Consider the following 18391-nt stretch of genomic DNA (forward strand, 5'->3'; position numbering starts at 1 on the left):
ATGACATTTTTGTTTTTTAAAATTGCATTACAGAAAATAAATAAATCAATTCACAACAAAGATGATCTCAAGTCTCCATCCACTCATAGGTTTGTGCATTAACTCAAAATGGTTCCCATCTTGAATCTCAGACTGCTATCAGAACATAGACATTTGATCCACTTTAAATGGACCAGAGATTGTTTCTTATCATAGTCTGCTTCGTTTGGACGTGTCAAACTCATCTCAAAAGACCGAAAAATGTGAAACGTCCCTGCCGTGTGCATTGGCGCACGTCTGTAATCAAAGATATTGGGAGGTTGATGGTGGTGGATTGTTTGAGCTCAGAGTTGCAGTGGACCATGCCGATCGCACAAGTTAAGGAATGACTGCGTATACATAGTTTCAGAAAGATTCCTGTAAGAGTCAATATTTGTTGTTTTTACCAAAACAATGATCATCACAAAGAAAGTGTAGTATTTGATGTAACACACAGTCTTCAACATATCTTTGGAGCCTTGATGGCAGTGGTGGGATTTGAACCCACGCCTCTTCCGAGACTGGAGCCTAAATCCAGCGCCTTAGACCGCTCGGCCACACTACCACTTATGGATGGGAAAAATGCTGCTTTTTTCCAGTTAATTTCCCTGTATTTTTTCCCATTTTCATGTCAATTCACAACAAAGATGATCTCAAGTCTCCATCCACTCATAGGTTTGTGCATTAACTTAAAATGGTTCCCATCTTGAATCTCAGACTGCTATCAGAACAAAGACATTGGATCCACTTTAAATGGACCAGAGATTGTTTCTTATCATAGTCTGCTTCGTTTGGACGTGTCAAACTCATCTCAAAAGACAGAAAAATGTGAAACTTCCCTGCCGTGTGCATTGGCGCACGCCTGTAATCCAAGATATTGGGAGGTTGATGCTGGTGGATTGTTTGAGCTCAGAGTTGCAGTGGACCATGCCGATCGCACAAGTTAAGGAATGACTGCGTATACATAGTTTCAGAAAGATTCCTGTAACAGTCAATATTTGTTGTTTTTACCAAAACAATGATCATCACAAAGAAAGTGTAGTATTTGATGTAACACATAGTCATCAACATATCTTTGAAGCCTTGATGGCAGTGGTGGGATTTGAACCCACGCCTCTTCCGAGACTGGAGCCTTAATCCAGCGCCTTAGACCGCTCGGCCACACTACCACTTATGGATGGAAAAGAGCAACTTTTTTTTTCGAGTTAATTTCCCTGTATTTTTCCCATTTTCATGTCAATTCACAACAAAGATGATCTCAAGTCTCCATCCACTCATAGGTTTGTGCATTAACTCAAAATGGTTCCCATCTTGAATCTCAGACTGCTATCAGAACATAGACATTTGATCCCCTTTAAATGGACCAGAGATTGTTTCTTATCATAGTCTGCTTCGTTTGGACGTGTCAAACTCATCTCAAAAGACCGAAAAATGTGAAACGTCCCTGCCGTGTGCATTGGCGCACGCCTGTAATCCAAGACATTGGGAGGTTGATGCTGGTGGATTGTTTGAGCTCAGAGTTGCAGTGGACCATACCGATCGCACAAGTTAAGGAATGACAGCGTATACATAGTTTCAGAAAGATTCCTGTAACAGTCAATATTTGTTGTTTTTACCAAAACAATGATCATCACAAAGAAAGTGTAGTATTTGATGTAACACATAGTCATCAACATATCTTTGAAGCCTTGATGGCAGTGGTGGGATTTGAACCCACGCCTCTTCCGAGACTGGAGCCTTAATCCAGCGCCTTAGACCGCTCGGCCACACTACCACTTATGGACAGAAAAAAGCAGCTATTTTTCGAGTTAATTTTCCTGTATTTTTCCCATTTTCATGTCAATTCACAACAAAGATGATCTCAAGTCTCCATCCACTCATAGGTTTGTGCATTAACTCAAAATGGTTCCCATCTTGAATCTCAGACTGCTATCAGAACATAGACATTTGATCCCCTTTAAATGGACCAGAGATTGTTTCTTATCATAGTCTGCTTCGTTTGGACGTGTCAAACTCATCTCAAAAGACCGAAAAATGTGAAACGTCCCTGCCGTGTGCATTGGCGCACGCCTGTAATACAAGATATTGGGAGGTTGATGCTGGTGGATTGTTTGAGCTCAGAGTTGCAGTGGACCATACCGATCGCACAAGTTAAGGAATGACAGCGTATACATAGTTTCAGAAAGATTCCTGTAACAGTCAATATTTGTTGTTTTTACCAAAACAATGATCATCACAAAGAAAGTGTAGTATTTGATGTAACACATAGTCATCAACATATCTTTGAAGCCTTGATGGCAGTGGTGGGATTTGAACCCACGCCTCTTCCGAGACTGGAGCCTTAATCCAGCGCCTTAGACCGCTCGGCCACACTACCACTTATGGACTGAAAAAAGCAGCTTTTTTTCAAGTTAATTTCCCTGTATATTTCCCATTTTCATGTCAATTCACAACAAAGATGATCTCAAGTCTCCATCCACTCATAGGTTTGTGCATTAACTCAAAATGGTTCCCATCTTGAATCTCAGACTGCTATCAGAACATAGACATTTGATCCACTTTAAATGGACCAGAGATTGTTTCTTATCATAGTCTGCTTCGTTTGGACGTGTCAAACTCATCTCAAAAGACCGAAAAATGTGAAACGTCCCTGCCGTGTGCATTGGCGCACGTCTGTAATCAAAGATATTGGGAGGTTGATGGTGGTGGATTGTTTGAGCTCAGAGTTGCAGTGGACCATACCGATCGCACAAGTTAAGGAATGACAGCGTATACATAGTTTCAGAAAGATTCCTGTAAGAGTCAATATTTGTTGTTTTTACCAAAACAATGATCATCACAAAGAAAGTGTAGTATTTGATGTAACACACAGTCTTCAACATATCTTTGAAGCCTTGATGGCAGTGGTGGGATTTGAACCCACGCCTCTTCCGAGACTGGAGCCTAAATCCAGCGCCTTAGACCGCTCGGCCACACTACCACTTATGGATGGGAAAAAGCAGCTTTTTTTCAAGTTAATTTCCCTGTATATTTCCCATTTTCATGTCAATTCACAACAAAGATGATCTCAAGTCTCCATCCACTCATAGGTTTGTGCATTAACTCAAAATGGTTCCCATCTTGAATCTCAGACTGCTATCAGAACATAGACATTTGATCCCCTTTAAATGGACCAGAGATTGTTTCTTATCATAGTCTGCTTCGTTTGGACGTGTCAAACTCATCTCAAAAGACCGAAAAATGTGAAACGTCCCTGCCGTTTGCATTGGCGCACGCCTGTAATCCAAGATCTTGGGAGGTTGATGCTGGTGGATTGTTTGAGCTCAGAGTTGCAGTGGACCATACCGATCGCACAAGTTAAGGAATGACAGCGTATACATAGTTTCAGAAAGATTCCTGTAACAGTCAATATTTGTTGTTTTTACCAAAACAATGATCATCACAAAGAAAGTGTAGTATTTGATGTAATACAAAGTCATCAACATATCTTTGAAGCCTGGATGGCAGTGGTGGGATTTGAACCCACGCCTCTTCTGAGACTGGAGCCTTAATCCAGCGCCTTAGACCGCTCGGCCACACTAGCACTTATGGATGGAAAAAAGCTACTTTTTTTTTACAGTTAATTTCCCTGTATTTTTTCCCGTTTTCATGTCAATTCATAACAAAGATGATCTCAAGTCTCAATCCACTCATAGGTTTGTGCATTAACTCAAAAGGATTCCCATCTTGAATCTCAGACTGCTATCAGAACAAGGACATTGGATCCCCTTTAAACTGAACCAGAGATTGTTTCTTATCATAGTCTGCTTCGTTTGGACGTGTCAAACTCATCTCAAAAGACCGAAAAATGTGAAACGTCCCTGCCGTTTGCATTGGCGCACGGCTGTAATCCAAGATATTGGGAGGTTGATGCTGGTGGATTGTTTGAGCTCAGAGTTGCAGTGGACCATGCCGATCGCACAAGTTAAGGAATGACTGCGTATACATAGTTTCAGAAAGATACCTGTAACAGTCAATATTTGTTGTTTTTACCAAACCAATGATCATCACAAAGAAAGTGTAGTATTTGATGTAACACATAGTCATCAACATATCTTTGAAGCCTGGATGGCAGTGGTGGGATTTGAACCCACGCCTCTTCCGAGACTGGAGCCTTAATCCAGCGCCTTAGACCGCTCGGCCACACTACCACTTATGGATGGAAAAGAGCTGCTTTTTTTCCAGTTAATTTCCCTGTATTTTTTCCCATTTTCATGTCAATTCACAACAAAGATGATCTCAAGTCTCCATCCACTCATAGGTTTGTGAATTAACTCAAAATGGTTCCCATCTTGAATCTCAGACTGCTATCAGAACATAGACATTTAATCCCCTTTAAATGGACCAGAGATTGTTTCTTATCATAGTCTGCTTCGTTTGGACGTGTCAAAGTCATCTCAAAAGACCGAAAAATGTGAAACGTCCCTGCCATGTGCATTGGCGCACGCCTGTAATCCAAGATATTGGGAGGTTGATGCTGGTGGATTGTTTGAGCTCAGAGTTGCAGTGGACCATGCCGATCGCACAAGTTAAGGAATGACTGCGTATACATAGTTTCAGAAAGATTCCTGTAACAGTCAATATTTGTTGTTTTTACCAAACCAATGATCATCACAAAGAAAGTGTAGTATTTGATGTAACACATAGTCATCAACATATCTTTGAAGCCTTGATGGCAGTGGTGGGATTTGAACCCACGCCTCTTCCGAGACTGGAGCCTTAATCCAGCGCCTTAGACCGCTCGGCCACACTACCACTTATGGATGGGAAAAAAGCTGCTTTTTTCCAGTTAATTTCCCTGTATTTTTTCCCATTTTCATGTCAATTCACAACAAAGCAGTGTTGGGGTAGTTACTCAAAAAAAGTAATCCATTACATATTACTAGTTACTTTTAAAACAAGTAATCCCTTACACTACTTAGTTACTGGTTGCTGAAAGTAACTAGTTACACTACTAGTTACATTACTTTTGGATTACTCCGCAATATCACCTGAGCTGCACCATAACTCAATTTGCCAATGAACAACATATACAGGACAGTCTCAGAAAATAAGAATATTGTGATTTTCTGTAATGCAATTACAAAAACAAAAATGTCATACATTCTGGATTCATTACAAATCCACTGAAATATTGCAAGCCTTTTATTATTTTAATATTGCTGATCATGGCAGCTTAAGAAAACTCAAATATCCTATCTCAAAACATTTAGAATATTCTGGGAATCTTAAACTGTAAGCTATAATCAGCAATATTAAAATAATAAAAGGCTTGCAATATTTCAGTTGATTTGTAATGAATCCAGAATGTATGACTTTTTTTTTTTTTTTTTTTTTTTTTTTTTAAATTGCATTACAGAAAATAAAGAACTTTATCACAATATTCTAATTTTCTGAGACAGTCCTGTAGTTGGAACCAGTGTTTTTCCTGCATTCAAAGTAGGAGGCCGCCTCATTTCGTGCCGCCCCCAGCTGTCAAAACTCCGACGTCATGAAAATTGTTATTTTCTGGTATAGCAGGCGTTGGACTGGATGGATGTTATTTTGACTGCAGTTGCAGCATTGCGCCGCTATGGGGGCGCTGTATCAACGACACAGCACCAGCAGAAGAAGACGAAATCTCCAGAATTATTTTCCTTGTTTTTCCGCTATTTGTTGTACTAAAAATCGTCGTCCTGGTTTTCCCTGGCTGTTCAAACAGGTAAATATTGTTTCTTTAGCATCCGAGCATGTCTTGTTGTTTATAAGTCTTATATTCGGTATATACACAGTACTTTAAAGGCGACCTGGCGACTAGGAGAAGCAAGAGTGCAGGTGAAACAGTGCAATTAACGTTACAGGCAGTTAAAAAGTAATACATCATGTTACCGACGAGATGCGGCAATTTTGTCAGGGCTGAAAGTAGTGCACAAATATGCATGAAAGGTGATAGCGAGGGTCAGAGTGCAGGACGGGAGGCGAGGGGAACGTTAAGCCTGATTTATGTTTCTGCGTTAAATCGACGCGGAACCTACGGCGCAGGGTACGCGGCGACGTGCACAGTACGCAGTAGGTTCTGCGTTGGTGTAACGCAGAGGCATAAATCAGCTTTCAGTCAGTTTCCAAGTCATTATGGAGCATATCAACGCGAAGCCAACTTGTACGTGATTTAAACATGACTTTTTATTCATCTCTACAGATCTTCTCAAAAACACAGAGCCAGTGGGTTTGACAAACGGTGGCTGAACCAATTTACCTGGGTCGGGCTTACTGAGGAAGGTTTGGTCTGTTATTTATGCCAAAAGCACTGTGTCCCCATGGAGCAGGCACTATCACTATGTATGTCTGTATCAAAATAAATACAAAAATACTTAATGCATGAATTGTTTTGTTTAAGGTGAAGACACATCTGCACAGCAGACTGAAGGAGAGGCATTTGGATGTCTGTTGTAAGGAGGCCATGATGACCCAGACCAGGACCAGGACCAGGACCATGACCAGGACCATCCATGGACCAGACCAGGAGGCCTTGGACTACAAGGAGCATGAGGATCTACGGATGGAAAAATAGGAGGCTGAAATGTTCTCTGTCTGGTTGCAAGATTTGTCAGTAAATGTCTGAAACCCTACAAAAACTCAAAATCTTACCGAGGCTACTTGTCTTATCTCCAGTCAAAATGTTTTATTTCTAGTCCAAAAAAAATCATTACATTTAAAATAAGACAGTCACTTAAAAAGTAACTCGTTCTAGAAAACCATTTTCATCAGTGAAGATCTTCTCTTGTTCCATGGGCAGTTTTTTTTTTTCCTTTTTATTTTTGGTAAGATTGAGTTCTTATATTTGTATTTATATTTTTATGTTAATAAAATAATGCTTCAACTTGATGATTGTCATATTGTTTTTACATCTATTTTTCATATAATTACATTCTTTGTAAATTGGTTTCTTGGGAAAAAGGGACAGATTAAATAAGATTCTTTTTCTTTCTGCTCCCTTTCATTCAGAATTTAGGAATGTTTTTGTTTATATTAAATTGTTTTATTTTATCAATTAATGAAATAAAGAATAAATAAATAAATTTTAAATCCTATTAGAACTCCCAAAATGCAAAATATCTTGTAAAAAGTGTTTGCTTGAGCCAGTTGAAGGCACGGTTTACCCGCACGCGTGTGATCAGGATGGTGCCACCTCTGCGTCAATTAGAGCCAGGAAAAACCCTGGGAACCTTATTACTGCAGTGCCCAGATCAGCACAAATGTGTAATGTAATGAGGAGGACATACACAGGATCTCTCTTTTATGCACTTTAATACAACAAACAATAAATAACTTAAGAAGTCGTCCTTCCAACCACCGAGTGCAAACAAAGTTATTTTAAATTATATCAATAAACAAAATAAGATAATGGCCCTCATCACAATATCAGACAATGAATGAGATTTCAATTGAACATAACTGAACATGTGAACTACAGCGTTACAGTAGATTTTTTTTTTCATCCTACTCAACGTGCTTATCCAAGAAATGGTTATACCTCAGCAGGAGGAGTCTCTCAAACCGTTTGTCGGACAACCTGTTCCTCCTCGGAGTCAGTACCAGGCTGCCCAGGCTAAAGAGCCTCTCAACCGGTGTACTAGAGGGTGTCGCATATACAGGACTGTCTCAGAAAATAAGAATATTGTGATTTTCTGTAATGCAATTACAAAAAAGTCATACATTCTGGATTCATTACAAATCAAGTGAAATATTGCAAGCCTTTTATTATTTTAATATTGCTGATTATGGTTTACAGTTTAAGAAAACTCAAATATCCTATCTCAAAAATTTAGAATATTCTTTTCTTGCAATATTTCAGTTGATTTGTAATGAATCCATATTTCAGTTGATTTGTAATGAATCCAGAATGTATGACATTTTTGTTTTTTAAAATTGCATTACAGAAAATAAAGAACTTTATCACAATATTCTAATTTTCTGAGACAGTCCTGTAGTTGGAACCTTATTACTGCAGTGCCCAGATCAGCACAAATGTGTATTCTAATGAGGAGGACATACACAGGATCTCTCTATCTTTAATGCAACAAACAATAAATAACTTAAGAAGTCGTCCTTCCAACCACCGAGTGCAAACAAAGTTATTTTAAATTATATCAATAAACAAAATAAGATAATGGCCCTCATCACAATATCAGACAATGAATGAGATTTCAATTGAACATAACTGAACATGTGAACTACAGCGTTACAGTAGATTTTTTTTTCATCCTACTCAACGTGCTTATCAAAGAAATGGTTATACCTCAGCAGGAGGAGTCTCTCAAACCGTTTGTCGGACAACCTGTTCCTCCTCGGAGTCAGTACCAGGCTGCCTAGGCTAAAGAGCCTCTCAATCAGTGCACTAGAGGGTGTCGCTGTGTTGTACTTCAGTGATAAAGTTTTTATTGTGGGGAAACGGTGCAGGATATCCATCTCTGACCCCGACTGCAAATAGTCAATGACTTCAGTTTCGTAGTTGTAGGGGGCTAGATCCTCCTCCTCAAAGTCAAAAAAGTCATTCCTGCTTGTGCTGGAGGTGGGTGTCTGAGGTGTATGTACAACCTGCTCGTTGTGGGAGGAAGCACGGCATTCAGTGATCAGCAATGTCTTTAAGCCATCTCTCCTCTCTTCTTCTTTCAGCCACCGCATTTTAAACCTTGGTAGTGTGACAGCAGCTAGGAGGGCATCTTTGCTGTCCAGCACCAGCTCAAATCGCTTCTTGATGGCCTGCAAATTTGATATGGAAAGATTTAATGAGCGTGGCTGTGTACAGTATAATTTGCAGTGCACAATATAAGATTAATCTACTTATCTGTTATTGCCATGTGAGTAAATGAGGGATTGTGATATATCTGTGGGTTCACTTCAAAAAATTATTTAAGAATAATAATGCATTTACATTTTATGGTGCTTCATGTAGTGTACATTCATTTATTAGATTTTTATATGTATGTAATATCTTATGAAGTGTACTGTCCACATGAATGGACCTTTTATTAGGGCCCGAGCACCTTCAGTGCGAAGGACCTATTGTATCTGTAGGAATTTTTCTTTCTTTCTTTCTTCTGACGAAAGGAGGGCCTTTTTGCCCCCCTAAACGTGCCCAAAAAGTCACCAAATTTTGCATGTAAGTCAGGCCTGGCGAAAAATTTGATATTTAATGGTTTGCATTAATGGGCGTGGCAAAATGGCTCAACAGCGCCCCCCGGAAAACTTTGTGCCTCAAGCCCCACAATACGGTTTGACAGACATGCACGAAAATCGCTACACACCTGTATCAGTACACAACTTAAAGAAAAGTCTCTTGGCGACATGGCCGAAACCGAACAGGAAGTCAGCCATTTTGAATTAATTGTGTCACTTTGGCGCAATTTATGCCATTCCTTCGGCAGTTAATACGGCCCGAACCGTAACGTGCCCCCAAGTGTGTTATACATCAAAATGTGCGTCTCCATCCTGCGACAACACGCATTACTTTTCTCTTTCAAAAGCGTTACCGTGGCGACGCTAGACGCCAAAAAGCGCGCCCACCCTTCATCTGGTTGGTTCAGACAGAAAAAACTTTGCGCCTCAAGCCCCACAATACGGTTTGACGTACATGCATGAAAATCGGTACACACCTGCATCATGTTGCAACTTAAAGAAAAGTCTCTTGGCGCCATGGCCGAAACCGAACAGGAAGTCGGCCATTTTGAACATTCTGAATTAATCGCGTAATTTTGGAGCAATATGAGCCATTCCTTCGAGAATTAATACGGCCCGAACCGTAATGTACACCCAGGTGTGTTATACATCAAAATGTGCGTCTCTATCCTGCGACTACGCGCATTACTTTTCTCTTTCAAAAGTGTTACCGTGGTGACGCTAGACGCCAAAAAGCGCGCCCCCCTTCATCTGATTGGTCCATATTTGATAGTTCCCCAAAAGTCACCATATTTTGCATGCAAGGCAGGCCTGGCGAAAAATTTGATATTTCATGGTTTGCATTAATGGGCGTGGCAAAATGGCTCAACAGCGCCCCCCGGAAAACTTTGTGCCTCAAGCCCCACAATACGGTTTGACGTACATGCACGAAAATCGGTACACACCTGTATCATGTCGCAACTTAAAGAAAAGTCTCTTGGTACCATGGCCGAAACTGAACAGGAAGTCGGCCATTGTGAATTAATTGTGTAATTTTGGCGCAATTTATGCCATTCTTTCGGCAATTAATACGGCCCGAACCGTAACGTGCACCCAGGTGTGTTATACATCAAAATGTGCGTCTTCATCTTGCGACTACCCGCATTACATTTCTCTTTCAAAAGTGTTTTACCGTGGCGACACTAGACGCCAAAAAGCGTTCCCCCCCTTCATCTGATTGGTCCATATTTGATAGTTCTCCAAAAGTCACCAAATTTTGCATGCAAGCCAGGCCTGGTGATAAATTTGATATTTCATGGTTTGCATTAATGGGCGTGGCCTAACGGCTCAACAGCGCCCCCTAGAATACTTTTCTGTGCCATAACTTTTGAATGGTTTGACATAAAGAGTCGTGGGTGGTGTCATGGGACTTCGTATTGAGTCCTTGACCATAATTGGTGCAAATTAGCCCCGCCTCTTCTTCTGATTGGTTGTCCCGATTTTCTGCTATAACTTTTGAATGGTTTGACATAGAGAGTCGTGGGTGGTGTCATCAGATTCTGTATGGAGTCCTTGACCTTCATTGGCCTGAATTAGCCCCGCCCCTTCTTCTGATTGGTTGTCCCTTTTTTCTGCTATAACTTTTGAACGGTTTGATATAGGAAGTCATGGGTGGTGTCATTTCTGATATGCTTATGGGGGGCAGTGGCGGTGAGTGCGAGGGCCCGTTCATCGCTGCTTGCAGCTTTAATTCATTTTATTGTCTTAATAATATACTTCTGATGTGATTTTTGTCTGCCTGCCTAAGGTCAAAGAAATTGATCAGCAATTAACTCTGATGCAATTACTTTTAATTTGTACTGTCCCTGTAAAAAATAAACAAAATAAATACATGCATAAAATTCATAAAATAATGCTTTTGACTTTCAAATTCAAGATTAGAAAACATCATACCTGTACTATGGCATTAGGCAGGCCTGCTGTCATCTGGGAGAGCCCACCTTGCAGTGCCAGTGTCCTTGACATCAGAATCTCCAGCGTTGGCATGAGACTGCCATAATAGCAGTTATCTTCGCCTTGTAATATGTCCAAAGCCACTGTGAGCGGTTTCATGACTGTGCAGTATTCCTTAAGGAACTGATATTCCCGTTCAGTCAAGGCTTTCATTTCTAGTCGACTGCATAGAGTGTTCAACTCTGAGATGGGAATGTCAATGATGCGGGACAGGGCATCATGGAAGGAGTTCCATCTTGTTGTTGTTGGTACGATGAGTTTTCTTTTGCATATACTCTCAACAAGTTCAGATGCCACAGTAGAACGGCTGGTTTTATTCCAGAGGGCAGAACACTTCCCGGTTGCACTTCTGTAAACAGCTCTGGAGTCGCAGTTTGCTGTGAGCCATTTGTCAGCATCATTACTCGAAATCAAATTAAGTGTGTGCGATGCACATCTCAGGTGGGGGGGCAGAGAAAACTGTCCCTCTGCATCGGCACCGCTGGAGAGCACATCTTCAACATCTGTGAACCTCACATCTTCATCCTCAATCTCCTCGTCTGAATCTGGCGCTGTCTCAAACATTTTGAAAGCTTTAATAAAATTTGACCCGTTGTCAGTTACAGTAGCAGTCACCTTGTGAGACAATCCATACGCTGAGTGAACCTGTTCAATTTCGCCGGCTACAACATCATACGTGTGTCGTCCTTTTACTCTTCTGCAGGCAATTGCAGCTTTCTCACGCTGGATATTGCTTGGGTTAATCCAGTGGGCAGTCATACCTAAATAGCTTTTATTGTGGCTAGTCCAGATGTCAGCGGTAGTTGACACATACTCTAAACTCTCAAAAGTTTTTTTAAGTTCAGTTTCCATCTTGACATAGCACTTATCCAGGTAGCTTGCAAAAGTTTTCCTGTCTGATGAAAGCGGCTTCCTCACCTGTATTTTGCTCAGGATGTTACGGAAACTCGGTGATTCCACTGTTGAAATAGGCAACATCTCTTCCACGACGTATGCTGCTACAAGCCTCTGTATCTCGACTGTTGTCGATGCATGTTTTTGAAAATCAAGTCTCATCTGCTTGGATGGTGTCGGCTTGTTTTCCTCAGCGTCACTCGGGGTCCGTCCTTCTTTAGCCACTAGCTTGGTGTTAGCATGTTGCCGCTGCAGGTGCTTCGACAGATTTGAGGTGCTGTTTGTGGCAGTGGATAGTTGCCTCTGGCCAGGGCAGAGTTTACACTTCACTGTCACATTCTTTCCCTTTAGCTCAACAAATTTGAAATAGTGCGCATATCTCCACCCGTCAAAAGACGTCCTGAGCGGCTCTTCCATGTTCGCTTCTTCCATGTTCGCTTTTTCCATTGTTCGCTTCTTCTCTTCATGAACTCGCGCTTCTTCTCTTCATGAACTCGCGCTTAAATGACTACTAGGTCACGTAAAATCCCGTAAAATCCCGTAAAATCCCGTTAAGTCAGACAAGTGTTGAGCAGCGCATGAAGACACATGAAAGGCAATTTTGATTTTCTTTTTTGTTCTCCCGTTCTACATGTAGCTGAAAAGCTTAAAGTAACTAATGTAACGTATTTTTTTTTGTCTTAGAGTAACTGTAACGGGATTACCCAAATTACAACTGTAACGCGTTACATTACTGCGTTACTGGCGCATGTAATCCCGTTACAGTAACGCGTTACTTTGTAACGCGTTACACCCAACACTGCAACAAAGATGATCTCAAGTCTCCATCCACTCATAGGTTTGTGCATTAACTTAAAATGGTTCCCATCTTGAATCTCAGACTGCTATCAGAACAAAGACATTGGATCCACTTTAAATGGACCAGAGATTGTTTCTTATCATAGTCTGCTTCCTTTGGACGTGTCAAACTCATCTCAAAAGACCGAAAAATGTGAAACTTCCCTGCCGTGTGCATTGGCGCACGGCTGTAATCCAAGATATTGGGAGGTTGATGCTGGTGGATTGTTTGAGCTCAGAGCTGCAGTGGACCATGCCGATCGCACAAGTTAAGGAATGACTGCGTATACATAGTTTCAGAAAGATTCCTGTAACAGTCAATATTTGTTGTTTTTACCAAAACAATGATCATCACAAAGAAAGTGTAGTATTTGATGTAACACATAGTCATCAACATATCTTTGAAGCCTTGATGGCAGTGGTGGGATTTGAACCCACGCCTCTTCCCAGACTGGAGCCTTAATCCAGCGCCTTAGACCGCTCGGCCACACTACCACTTATGGACTGAAAAAAGCAGCTTTTTTTCAAGTTAATTTCCCTGTATATTTCCCATTTTCATGTCAATTCACAACAAAGATGATCTCAAGTCTCCATCCACTCATAGGTTTGTGCATTAACTCAAAATGGTTCCCATCTTGAATCTCAGACTGCTATCAGAACATAGACATTTGATCCACTTTAAATGGACCAGAGATTGTTTCTTATCATAGTCTGCTTCGTTTGGACGTGTCAAACTCATCTCAAAAGACCGAAAAATGTGAAACGTCCCTGCCGTGTGCATTGGCGCACGTCTGTAATCAAAGATATTGGGAGGTTGATGGTGGTGGATTGTTTGAGCTCAGAGTTGCAGTGGACCATGCCGATCGCACAAGTTAAGGAATGACTGCGTATACATAGTTTCAGAAAGATTCCTGTAAGAGTCAATATTTGTTGTTTTTACCAAAACAATGATCATCACAAAGAAAGTGTAGTATTTGATGTAACATGTAATCTTCAACATATCTTTGAAGCCTTGATGGCAGTGGTGGGATTTGAACCCACGCCTCTTCCGAGACTGGAGCCTAAATCCAGCGCCTTAGACCGCTCGGCCACACTACCACTTATGGATGGGAAAAATGCTGCTTTTTTCCAGTTAATTTCCCTGTATTTTTTCCCATTTTCATGTCAATTCACAACAAAGATGATCTCAAGTCACCATCCACTCATAGGTTTGTGCATTAACTTAAAATGGTTCCCATCTTGAATCTCAGACTGCTATCAGAACAAAGACATTGGATCCACTTTAAATGGACCAGAGATTGTTTCTTATCATAGTCTGCTTCGTTTGGACGTGTCAAACTCATCTCAAAAGACCGAAAAATGTGAAACGTCCCTGCCGTGTGCATTGGCGCACGCCTGTAATCCAAGATATTGGGAGGTTGATGCTGGTGGATTGTTTGAGCTCAGAGCTGCAGTGGACCATGCCGATCGCACAAGTTAAGGAATGACTGCGTATACATAGTTTCAGAAAGATTCCTGTAACAGTCAATATTTGTTGTTTTTACCAAAACAATGATCATCACAAAGAAAGTGTAGTATTTGATATAACACATAGTCATCAACATATCTTTGAAGCCTTGATGGCAGTGGTGGGATTTGAACCCACGCCTCTTCCGAGACTGGAGCCTTAATCCAGCGCCTTAGACCGCTCGGCCACACTACCACTTATGGATGGAAAAAAGCAACTTTTTTTTTCGAGTTAATTTCCCTGTATTTTTCCCATTTTCATGTCAATTCACAACAAAGATGATCTCAAGTCTCCATCCACTCATAGGTTTGTGCATTAACTCAAAATGGTTCCCATCTTGAATCTCAGACTGCTATCAGAACATAGACATTTGATCCCCTTTAAATGGACCAGAGATTGTTTCTTATCATAGTCTGCTTCGTTTGGACGTGTCAAACTCATCTCAAAAGACCGAAAAATGTGAAACGTCCCTGCCGTGTGCATTGGCGCACGCCTGTAATCCAAGATCTTGGGAGGTTGATGCTGGTGGATTGTTTGAGCTCAGAGTTGCAGTGGACCATACCGATCGCACAAGTTAAGGAATGACAGCGTATACATAGTTTCAGAAAGATTCCTGTAACAGTCAATATTTGTTGTTTTTACCAAAACAATGATCTTCACAAAGAAAATTCAGTATTTGATATAACACATAGTCTTCAACATATGTTTGAAAGATTAATGGCAGTGGTGGGATTTGAACCCACGCCTCTTCCGAGACTGGAGCCTAAATCCAGCGCCTTAGACCTCTCGGCCACACTACCACTTTCGGACTGAAAAAAGCTACTTTTTTTCCAGTTAATTTCCCTGTATTTTTTCCCGTTTTCATGTCAATTCACAACAAAGGTGATCTCAAGTCTCCATCCACTCATAGGTTTGTGCATTAACTCAAAAGGATCCCCATCTTGAATCTCAGACTGCTATCAGAACATAGACATTTGATCCCCTTTAAATGGACCAGAGATTGTTTCTTATCATAGTCTGCTTCGTTTGGACGTGTCAAACGCATCTCAAAAGACCGAAAAATGTGAAACGTCCCTGCTGTTTGCATTGGCGCACGCCTGTAATCCAAGATATTGGGAGGTTGATACTGGTGGATTGTTTGAGCTCAGAGTTGCAGTGGACCATGCCGATCGCACAAGTTAAGGAATGACAGCGTATACATAGTTTCAGAAAGATTCCTGTAACAGTCAATATTTGAAAGATTCCTGTAACAGTCAATATTTGTTGTTTTTACCAAAACAATGATCATCACAAAGAAAGCGTAGTATTTTATGTAACACATAGTCATCAACATATCTTTGAAGCCTTGATGGCAGTGGTGGGATTTGAACCCACGCCTCTTCCGAGACTGGAGCCTTAATCCAGCGCCTTAGACCGCTCGGCCACACTACCACTTATGGACGGAAAAAAGCTGCTTTTTTTCCAGTTAATTTCCCTGTTTTTTTTCCTGTTTTCATGTCAATTCACAACAAACATGATCTCAAGTCTCCATCCACTCATAGGTTTGTGCATTAACTCAAAATGGTTCCCATCTTGAATCTCAGACTGCTATCAGAACAAAGACATTGGATCCACTTTAAATGGACCAGAGATTGTTTCTTATCATAGTCTGCTTCGTTTGGACGTGTCAAGCTCATCTCAAAAGACCGAAAAATGTGAAACTTCCCTGACGTGTGCATTGGCGCACGCCTGTAATCAAAGGTATTGGGAGGTTGATGGTGGTGGATTGTTGGAGCTCAGACCTGCAGTGGACCATGCCGATCGCACAAGTTAAGGAATGACTGCGTATACATAGTTTCAGAAAGATTCCTGTAACAGTCAATATTTGTTGTTTTTACCAAAACAATGATCATCACAAAGAAAATTCAGTATTTGATATAACACATAGTCTTCAACATATGTTTGAAGCCTTAATGGCAGTGGTGGGATTTGAACCCAGGCCTCTTCCGAGACTGGAGCCTAAATCCAGCGCCTTAGACCTCTCGGCCACACTACCACTTTCGGACTGAAAAAAGCTACTTTCTTTCCAGTTAATTTCCCTGTATTTTTTCCCGTTTTTTGTCCTTTCACAACAAAGGTGATCTCAAGTCTCCATCCACTCATAGGTTTGTGCATTAACTCAAAAGGATTCCCATCTTGAATCTCAGACTGCTATCAGAACATAGACATTTGATCCCCTTTAAATGGACCAGAGATTGTTTCTTATCATAGTCTGCTTCGTTTGGACGTGTCAAACTCATCTCAAAAGACCGAAAAATGTGAAACGTCCCTGCCGTTTGCATAGGCGCACGCGTGTAATCCAAGATATTGGGAGGTTGATGCTGGTGGATTGTTTGAGCTCAGAGCTGCAGTGGACCATGCCGATCGAACAAGTTAAGGAATGACAGCGTATACATAGTTTCAGAAAGATTCCTGTAACAGTCAATATTTGAAAGATTCCTGTAACAGTCAATATTTGTTGTTTTTACCAAAACATTGATCATCACAAAGAAAGCGTAGTATTTTATGTAACACATAGTCATCAACATATCTTTGAAGCCTTGATGGCAGTGGTGGGATTTGAACCCACGCCTCTTCCGAGACTGGAGCCTTAATCCAGCGCCTTAGACCGCTCGGCCACACTACCACTTATGGACGGAAAAAAGCTGCTTTTTTTCCAGTTAATTTCCCTGTTTTTTTTCCCGTTTTCATGTCAATTCACAACAAACATGATCTCAAGTCTCCATCCACTCATAGGTTTGTGCATTAACTCAAAATGGTTCCCATCTTGAATCTCAGACTGCTATCAGAACAAAGACATTTGATCCCCTTTAAATGGACCAGAGATTGTTTATTATCATAGTCTGCTTCGTTTGGACGTGTCAAACTCATCTCAAAAGACCGAAAAATGTGAAAAGTCCCTGCCGTGTGCATTGGCACACGCCTGTAATCCAAGATATTGGGAGGTTGAGGCTGATGGATTGTTTGAGCTCAGAGCTGCAGTGGACCATGCCGACCGCACAAGTTAAGGAATGACTGCGTATACATAGTTTCAGAAAGATTCCTGTAAGAGTCAATATTTGTTGTTTTTACCAAAACAATGATCATCACAAAGAAAGTGTAGTATTTGATGTAACACACAGTCTTCAACATATCTTTGAAGCCTTGATGGCAGTGGTGGGATTTGAACCCACGCCTCTTCCGAGACTGGAGCCTAAATCCAGCACCTTAGAACTCTCGGCCACACTACCACTTATGGATGGAAAAGAGCTGCTTTTTTTCCAGTTAATTTCCCTGTATTTTTTCCCATTTTCATGTCAATTCACAACAAAGATGATCTCAAGTCTCCATCCACTCATAGGTTTGTGCATTAACTCAAAATGGTTCCCATCTTGAATCTCAGACTGCTATCAGAACATAGACATTTGATCCCCTTTAAATGGACCAGAGATTGTTTCTTATCATAGTCTGCTTCGTTTGGACGTGTCAAACTCATCTCAAAAGACCGAAAAATGTGAAACGTCCCTGCCGTTTGCATAGGCGCACGCCTGTAATCCAAGATATTGGGAGGTTGATGCTGGTGGATTGTTTGAGCTCAGAGCTGCAGTGGACCATGCCGATCGAACAAGTTAAGGAATGACAGCGTATACATAGTTTCAGAAAGATTCCTGTAACAGTCAATATTTGAAAGATTCCTGTAACAGTCAATATTTGTTGTTTTTACCAAAACAATGATCATCACAAAGAAAGCGTAGTATTTTATGTAACACATAGTCATCAACACATCTTTGAAGCCTTGATGGCAGTGGTGGGATTTGAACCCACGCCTCTTCCGAGACTGGAGCCTTAATCCAGTGCCTTAGACCGCTCGGCCACACTACCACTTATGGATGGAAAAAAGCTGCTTTTTTTCCAGTTAATTTCCCT

At 41.0% G+C, this 18391-nt stretch overlaps 16 non-coding genes across 16 annotated transcripts; all 16 read right to left on the reverse strand.

Moving 5' to 3' along the window:
- Positions 1 to 501: 501 nt before the first annotated feature.
- trnal-uag (transfer RNA leucine (anticodon UAG)) lies at positions 502 to 583 on the reverse strand. Its single transcript has one exon. It is a non-coding gene; the product is annotated as a tRNA-Leu (tRNA).
- A 522-nt stretch (positions 584 to 1105) lies between these two features.
- On the reverse strand, positions 1106 to 1187 carry trnal-aag (transfer RNA leucine (anticodon AAG)). Its single transcript has one exon. It is a non-coding gene; the product is annotated as a tRNA-Leu (tRNA).
- Positions 1188 to 1710: 523 nt separating this feature from the next.
- On the reverse strand, positions 1711 to 1792 carry trnal-aag (transfer RNA leucine (anticodon AAG)). Its single transcript has one exon. It is a non-coding gene; the product is annotated as a tRNA-Leu (tRNA).
- Positions 1793 to 2313: 521 nt separating this feature from the next.
- trnal-aag (transfer RNA leucine (anticodon AAG)) lies at positions 2314 to 2395 on the reverse strand. Its single transcript has one exon. It is a non-coding gene; the product is annotated as a tRNA-Leu (tRNA).
- A 521-nt stretch (positions 2396 to 2916) lies between these two features.
- Positions 2917 to 2998, reverse strand: trnal-uag (transfer RNA leucine (anticodon UAG)). The gene has a single exon. It is a non-coding gene; the product is annotated as a tRNA-Leu (tRNA).
- Positions 2999 to 3519: 521 nt separating this feature from the next.
- trnal-aag (transfer RNA leucine (anticodon AAG)) lies at positions 3520 to 3601 on the reverse strand. Its single transcript has one exon. It is a non-coding gene; the product is annotated as a tRNA-Leu (tRNA).
- Positions 3602 to 4126: 525 nt separating this feature from the next.
- Positions 4127 to 4208, reverse strand: trnal-aag (transfer RNA leucine (anticodon AAG)). The gene has a single exon. It is a non-coding gene; the product is annotated as a tRNA-Leu (tRNA).
- Positions 4209 to 4730: 522 nt separating this feature from the next.
- On the reverse strand, positions 4731 to 4812 carry trnal-aag (transfer RNA leucine (anticodon AAG)). The gene has a single exon. It is a non-coding gene; the product is annotated as a tRNA-Leu (tRNA).
- Positions 4813 to 13352: 8540 nt separating this feature from the next.
- On the reverse strand, positions 13353 to 13434 carry trnal-aag (transfer RNA leucine (anticodon AAG)). The gene has a single exon. It is a non-coding gene; the product is annotated as a tRNA-Leu (tRNA).
- Positions 13435 to 13955: 521 nt separating this feature from the next.
- On the reverse strand, positions 13956 to 14037 carry trnal-uag (transfer RNA leucine (anticodon UAG)). The gene has a single exon. It is a non-coding gene; the product is annotated as a tRNA-Leu (tRNA).
- A 522-nt stretch (positions 14038 to 14559) lies between these two features.
- trnal-aag (transfer RNA leucine (anticodon AAG)) lies at positions 14560 to 14641 on the reverse strand. The gene has a single exon. It is a non-coding gene; the product is annotated as a tRNA-Leu (tRNA).
- Positions 14642 to 15164: 523 nt separating this feature from the next.
- Positions 15165 to 15246, reverse strand: trnal-uag (transfer RNA leucine (anticodon UAG)). The gene has a single exon. It is a non-coding gene; the product is annotated as a tRNA-Leu (tRNA).
- A 549-nt stretch (positions 15247 to 15795) lies between these two features.
- Positions 15796 to 15877, reverse strand: trnal-aag (transfer RNA leucine (anticodon AAG)). Its single transcript has one exon. It is a non-coding gene; the product is annotated as a tRNA-Leu (tRNA).
- A 522-nt stretch (positions 15878 to 16399) lies between these two features.
- Positions 16400 to 16481, reverse strand: trnal-uag (transfer RNA leucine (anticodon UAG)). Its single transcript has one exon. It is a non-coding gene; the product is annotated as a tRNA-Leu (tRNA).
- A 548-nt stretch (positions 16482 to 17029) lies between these two features.
- Positions 17030 to 17111, reverse strand: trnal-aag (transfer RNA leucine (anticodon AAG)). Its single transcript has one exon. It is a non-coding gene; the product is annotated as a tRNA-Leu (tRNA).
- Positions 17112 to 18264: 1153 nt separating this feature from the next.
- Positions 18265 to 18346, reverse strand: trnal-aag (transfer RNA leucine (anticodon AAG)). The gene has a single exon. It is a non-coding gene; the product is annotated as a tRNA-Leu (tRNA).
- Positions 18347 to 18391: the final 45 nt, after the last annotated feature.

This window comes from Cololabis saira, chromosome 2 (assembly GCF_033807715.1).
Source record: "Cololabis saira isolate AMF1-May2022 chromosome 2, fColSai1.1, whole genome shotgun sequence".
NCBI lineage: Eukaryota > Metazoa > Chordata > Actinopteri > Beloniformes > Belonidae > Cololabis > Cololabis saira.